This window comes from Peromyscus leucopus, chromosome 13 (assembly GCF_004664715.2).
Source record: "Peromyscus leucopus breed LL Stock chromosome 13, UCI_PerLeu_2.1, whole genome shotgun sequence".
NCBI classification, from domain to species: Eukaryota; Metazoa; Chordata; class Mammalia; order Rodentia; family Cricetidae; genus Peromyscus; species Peromyscus leucopus.
This window is the reverse complement of record NC_051074.1, coordinates 29,415,109-29,422,256: the sequence shown is the minus strand read 5'-3', so window position 1 is coordinate 29,422,256 and position 7,148 is coordinate 29,415,109.

Genomic DNA, 7,148 nt, shown 5'->3' with positions numbered 1-7,148 from the left:
GGCTTCCAATCTAAGAACAAACCTATCCCACATTGGCCGGACATTTGTGCCAAATTCAACAGCAAGTCTCTTGTTAATGTAAATCAATGGGTTCAGTTTTAGAGGAAGTATACAAATTCAGAAGGAGGCTAATCAGCCAATGTTCCATAAGAGGAACACAGGGTAACTCAAGAATATTGTAAACAAAATCCACAATGGCTTTGGGACTGATAACCACAGCCCCTTGTGTGGAAAGTGGTGAGTTCTCTGGATCTGAAGCAACACTTTCCCAAAGGCCCCAGCCCCAGACCATTACAAGCTCTCCCAAGCACATTCCCAGTATTAGAGATAGAGCTCTGTTTTTACATCAGGGCCTTTGAGAAACCTCCCAAAGCCTAGGCAGGTTGACAGACTCAGAGAGGCCTAGTTTCAAGTATCTTCTAGAAGTTCTGCACTTTGCATTTGACATTTAGATGTAAGATCCATTTGGAGTTAATTTGTGGAGGTTGTCAATGGCATCTCGTGTACTGGATAGCACTCTACTATAAGCTGTGATGTAGAGAAGTAGAATCGGTGCTATAAACGATTTACCACTGATTAGGAGATACCAATTCACACAAAGTAGACTTTAGCTAAAAGAGAGCTGCCTCTAAAACACCAAAATAATAATAATAATAATAATAATAATAATAATAATAATAATAACAGGCCTGCTAGAGATTAGAACGTTAGGATGTAAATGTTTTTTCCACCTTTTATGTTTACTGGTATTGACCACATTCCTGTAGTAAAAACAGCTAATGGGATGCTCATCCATGCAGAGGACAGAGAGACCTTATGTGTAAAAATCTCATTATAGTAAGCTGAGGAATCATAGTTTTAAGAGGGATTTCTTAGTTGTGTTGTACTGGATAGTATAAACATCAAATTCATGATGTTTTGTTATGTACTTGCTGTTTTGGGCATTGACTATGCATGTTAAAATCCAAAAGCATGGTTAGAGTAGTGATGCTATGTATTTATTATATGAAGACTGTCTTGTGTTTTCTCTAAGGTTTAGTTTAACAGACTGTACCTAGGAAATATTAAATTATTACATTATCTTATATGCAGTTTTTATTCAGTTGTCTTTTATTTAATTGTTGCTCAGCACTAACTTAAGACAAACAATTGGTACCTTTCTATGATCAGCTGTGCCTGCTTACAAAGGATGCCCACCACCAGGTTTGCTGACTGTTGATATTCCATAATATAAGAAGATATCTGTTGTGTGAATCTTTGATGAATCTTTGCATCTTTAATTAAAAAAAAAAAACCCAGAGCCAGATATCACGGCGAAAGCTGAAAGATCAGGGAAGCAGAGCAAGCCACAGCCAAACTCACTTCACCAACTCCACAAATCCTCTGACTGAAAGCCTCTGAGTCCTTATCTGAAAAGATCTCATCTGGACTGTTTTAGTTCCTGTTTCCTCACACCTTGTATATCTTTCTCTGCCCAACCATGTCACTTCCTGGGATTAAAGGCAAGTGTTCGTCCCAGTACTAGGATTAAAGGTGTGTGCCACCACTGCCTGGCTCTGTTTTCAGCATGACCCTGAACTCACAGAGATTCAAAGGGATCTCTGCCTCCCCAGTGATAGGATTAAGGGTGTGTGTCACCACTGTCTGGCCTCTGTGTCTAATCTAGTGGCTGGCTCTGTCCTCCAATCACCAGGCAAGTTTATTAGGGTACACAATATATCACTACAGGTATCTCCTCCTTCTAAGTATACAGCCTCTTTCCCAGGCAACTGTATGCAATTCAGCCCTAATGATATGTGCCCTTGTAGTTTAGAGAAGGAATTAGAATACACAGCCTGAGAAAGACTTGAGATAGGGTGGATTCTGCATATACACCTATGAAAAGGCCATCTTTTAATGTGGGAATTTGCCTTGAGTGCCATCAGGCTTACTTTCTATGTTCACTGAGAAATGTAATGTAATGGGGAGTGTATAGGCAGTGGAAGAGCAGAGAAAAGGTGAGCTCCACATATGCAGCTATGGGAGAGTCATTGTACATACTAGGGGGAGACTTTCCTGTGTGGCTGCTTTTGGGTATCTTAGAGTTTCTATTGCTCTGAAGACACACCATGACTACAGCAACACTTATAAAGGAAAACATTTCATTGGGGCTGGCTTACAGTTCAGAGGTTTAATCCATTATCATCATAGTGGGAAGCATGGCGGCCTGAAGACATACATGGTACTAGAGAAAGAGCTGAGAGTTCACCAGGCAGCAGAAAACAACAGTGACACACTTCTTCCAACAAGGCCACACCTCCTTTAGTGACACTCTCTATGGGACTTGGGGTGGGGGGCATTTTGATGCAAATCACACATCAAAACCCTTGCAAGTATCTTTTCAACCATGCTCAGCAAGTAAGCTCAATAAACTCATTGGTTCCCCAGGGTAGATTTTGGTGCAATTGTACTTTGCAATGTCATTGGGACTTATGGGGATGGAATAGACATTTCTTCTTCTCCCTTCATCAGGGAGAAAATTCTCACAACAGATCATACACATATTTGTTTATGTTCCTATGTCTCATGGTATTAGAAAAAGGAAGCAGTACATAAAAGAACATGTTTCTAATATATTCTCCTAAAAATATAAATGTGGAAATAACCTTAGTAAAGAAGGACTTAGATATATGAAGATGATAATGACTGGATGGCTCCAGAATAAAGAAGACTGGAAAGGTTTTGCAAGTTATGAAAGTCTGAGTAAGTTGTTTAAGGTACATAAAGAATGAGACTTAGATATCATATATTTATTAAATTTGGCCCAGGTGGGTGGCCCTCCCCAATGAGGGACTCAGGGAAAGTTTAATAATCAGTAGTACTAGTGGGAAATAGCTTGCAGGTTCTTTCTGGGATTCTCCTCTGCTTATGCTATAGGGAGTTGTAAGGAAGACCACAAGTCATGCCATGGTGAGTGTGGAGTGTTCAGAGCAGATTTTCTGAGCTGTCATTTCTGCTGGGACTTAGAGGGACCATGAGCCAGATTGTGGTTCTGTTGGTCCATGTGGTGACCTGGGAAGTGGCCCTTGTCCTCTGAGCTTCACTGTGTGGAATTTCCTGGGGAGGGGGAGGTTCTTCAGCCCTGGCATGGGAGGACATGATGCTTGCAATATTGTCCAGTGTGCATACACAGGCTTTGCTCTTTGTGTGAAACAGGAACACAGATTGGAAAACTGAAGGTTTGGTTTCTAGAAGTTTGAATATTGCATTCCACTTTTATGTTTATCTTATGAATGTAACAAATAGTTTAGAAATTGGTAGAAGATAATGATGTAGATCATCCTTCAGCAATACATGACTATAATGCTTTTAACTTTCTTCCACCACAAGCCTCAATGGAGTGATTCAGTGAATTTCAGTTCCAGGAGACAAAAGGAGTTTCTGATCTGTAGAGGGTTCTCAGGTGTCCAGGGTATTGATTGTGCAGGTAGATAGGGTAGACTTCACATCTTGTGCCAAAATCCATGTGGCAGAAAACAGGTTTTAAATTATTCTTCTATGTTATTTTGGGATTGGGCATCAACAGGGCTGGGTTTATCAGAAGCCACAAGGAGGCATGAGGGGCTGCAGAGCCATAGCAGATCACCTCCACTTGCAGAGAGACTTCTAGAGTATGGGGCTTCTCTTTGGCAGAAATATCAGTAGCATAAGGGTCAGGAACACACAGTTCAAGGGTCATTTTGAGTTAATTTTGTGGAAGTTGTGAATCTGTGTTTATTTAATTTCTATACACATAGAATCACAGGTAGCTAGATAACATTGGTCAAGACCATACTTTCCTTGGCTAAGGTTCCTTTGGCCTTTTGATTAAAAGTTGACTATTTTTCTGGCTTTGCTCTTGGCTTTTTCTCTCTATCCCCACTATTCTTTCACAAATATTGTACATATCCTTGACTATTATAGTTTTCTGGTAAGTATAGAAGTCATACTGTGTCAGTTTGTGTACTATTTTTTCATGATCCCATTGAGCATTCTGAGTGTTTCCATTGTGAATATAGCTTTGTAATCAGCTTTCCTGTTACAAATTGTTGGGCATTGTTATTGGATTGTATTCAATTTATGGCACAAATTTACTACACACAACATCTTAATATTGATGCATCATGTTCCCAAGGATCATTTATTTACATTTTTTAAATTTAGGTTTTGTTGTTGTTTTTAATCTGTGAAAGACTTCTAGTTTATTGGATAAAAACTGCTATGGGTCTTGGCAGGTGGCTCAGCTCATATTCTTCTTGGGGATGGCCTGAGTTCAGATACCAACATTGAAGCTGAGAGGCTCATAACCAACTACTACTCCAGATCCACGATATCTGATACTCTTTTTGTGTGTGCATCACCTGTATACATATAGAAGACATTCTCTATCATGCACAAACATACACACAAAATAGCAATAAACTTGTTTTCAAAAGTGCTTGTAACTTACAAAGCAATTGGAGCAAAACAAGTTGCTTTAGGTATACAGAGTTTCTTTAAATATCTGTCATCTTGCATTTTGTTTTAAAAGTTTTTATTTCTTCACTCTGATGCAGACTTACGGCAATCATCATTTGTAGGAAACAAATGGTGTCTAAATGATCCTAATAGACATTCTTTTCTTTATAAGAGAATGAGATCTCTTTTCTACAAAATTAAAACATCAGAAGGCTTCAAGTGAATCCCTTCAATTTTGGTGGGACATTGTCTTCTCACAACCAATTTTCTATTATTGGCAAAGGATGCACAGGGTGAGTGCTGGCTAGTGATTTCTTGGAGTTTGGTTTTTATTAGAATCTTGTAGTTCTTGTTTAAGGCACCATTATATATATTTATAGGTCTGTTTTTGTGTCTTGTTTTGCAAGTGATGCCATCTATGTTGCTGTTTTTATTATTGACTAATTACATTGTTCATTTTCTGGAAAATGATGCACCTTCACCGATTTTTATTATTCAGAAATTTTATTATAAGATGAGTTCTTTGAGTTTTTGTGGCTTGGAAAGTTTCTGTGGAGAGACAGTTTTAATTTTCTCTTCTTGATCTTAGATACTTGCCTCTTTCCATTTCCTGGCATATCTGTTTTGCTATTTTCTTGTTTGGGTTTTTGTTGCTTAAGTGATTGATATGGTTAATACATTAACTTTGGTTCTTTAAAACCTCCTCATATATTATTGTCCCTTTTTCCCAATTAGCCTCAGCTGTCAACATGACATAACCTAGAGTCATTTGAAAAAACATCAATTGAGGCCATGTCTAAATCAGAATATCTGATTTCTGTGTCTGAGAGAGATTATGTTGATTAAAGGTTGATGTGGGAAGGCTTTTCCACTGTGTTGTCAATATCTCTAAGCAAGTGGACCTAGGCTGGACAAGAGAAATAGCTGAGCACAAGACAGTGACAAAGCAAGAGAGAAGCCAGGAAAAAAATGTTTCCCCATGGTTTGCCTTCAGTTATTACCTTGAGTTTCTATCCTAAGCTCCTACAATGATGGACTGTGACCTAGGGGCATCAACCAAATAAACCCATTAATTATCTGAGTTGCTTTTGTTGAGAGAAGAACAGCAACAGACAAGAAATTTAGAACAAAAAGTGGTACCTCGCCGGGCGGTGGTGGCGCACGCCTTTAATCCCAGCACTCGGGAGGCAGAGGCAGGCGGATCTCTATGAGTTCGAGGCCAGCCTGGACTACCAAGTGAGTTCCAGGAAAGGCGCAAAGCTACACAGAGAAACCCTGTCTCGAAAAACCAAAAAAAAAAAAAAAAAGTGGTACCTCAAAAGTGATTTTATTGCTACAAAGAACGTGGGAATGTTGAATTTTTTAGGAATATTGACGATATCAGAACTTTAGGTGGCAAAAGCCATAAAAAGCTGGACACAAAGCTTAACTGGCTGTTTTTGTAGGACCTAGAAGATGGGAATGTTGAGAGTAATAGAAGGCGGTGGAGGTCAGGTCATAGGATTTTAGTGGGAAATAGGCTCTGCAGGGAACCTTGGAGTTGGCCTGGCCTAGCTCCCTTGAGAGACATGTGCCATAGATTTTTCAGGTTAGAGTCCATAGCTCCTGGGGAAAATGTGTCTTCCAGTTCCTGAGAGATTGATGCACTCCCTCAGGCAGTGAAGTATTTAGACTATTTTTGTGTTTCTCTAAATATTCACTTAGAAATTAAGGAAACATGGAAGCTTAACAGGACAATTGATCTTAGTTTCTTCATGCTGGGGTTATATGCCATGTACTCCTCTGAATTGTTAAAAGTTAGTGTCAGCGGGGATCGCCCAATGACGAAGAAATGGCTGAGATCTACATGAACAACCTGTACATGAGTGGGAGTAATGAAGGGCGAGGGTCGAGGGAAAGAGAGCCTGTGGGAGCGGGAGATCCCAGCTGGATCAAGAACAGAGAGGGAGAACAAGTAATAGGAGACCATGGTAAATGAAGACCACATGTGCTAGAGAGGCCCACAGAAATCCACAAAGATACCCCCACAATAGACTGCTGGCAATGGTCGAGAGACAGCCAGAACTGACCTACTCTGGTGATGGGATGGCCAAACACCCTAATAGTCGTGCCAGAAACCCCATCCAATGACTGAGGGATCTGGATGGGATGCAGAGATCCACAGCTAGGCCCCGGGTGGAGCTCCAGGAGTCTAATTAGTGAGAAAGAGGAGGGTTTGTATGAGTGAGAATTGTTGAAACCAAGGTTGGATAAAGAACAGGGACAAATAGCCAAACGAATGGAAACACATGAACTATGAACCAAAGGCTGAGAGGCCCCCAACTGGATCAGACCCTCTGAATAGGTGAGACAGTTGATTGGCTTGATCTGTTTGGGAGGCATCTAGGCCGTGGAACCCGGTCCTGTGCTCATTGCATGAGTTGGCTGTTTGAAACCTGGGGCTTATGCAGGGATGCTTGGCTCAATCTGGGAGCAGGGGACTGGACCTGCCTGGACTGATTCTACCAGGTTGATCTCAGTCCTCGGGGAGGCTTTGCCCTGGAGGAAGTGGGAATGGGGGGTGGGCTGGGGGGAAGGGGAGGGAGGCAGGAGGGAGGAGAACAAGGGAATTCATGGCTGATATGTAGAACTGAATGGTATTGTAAAATAAAAGAAAAGAAAAAAGAAAGAAA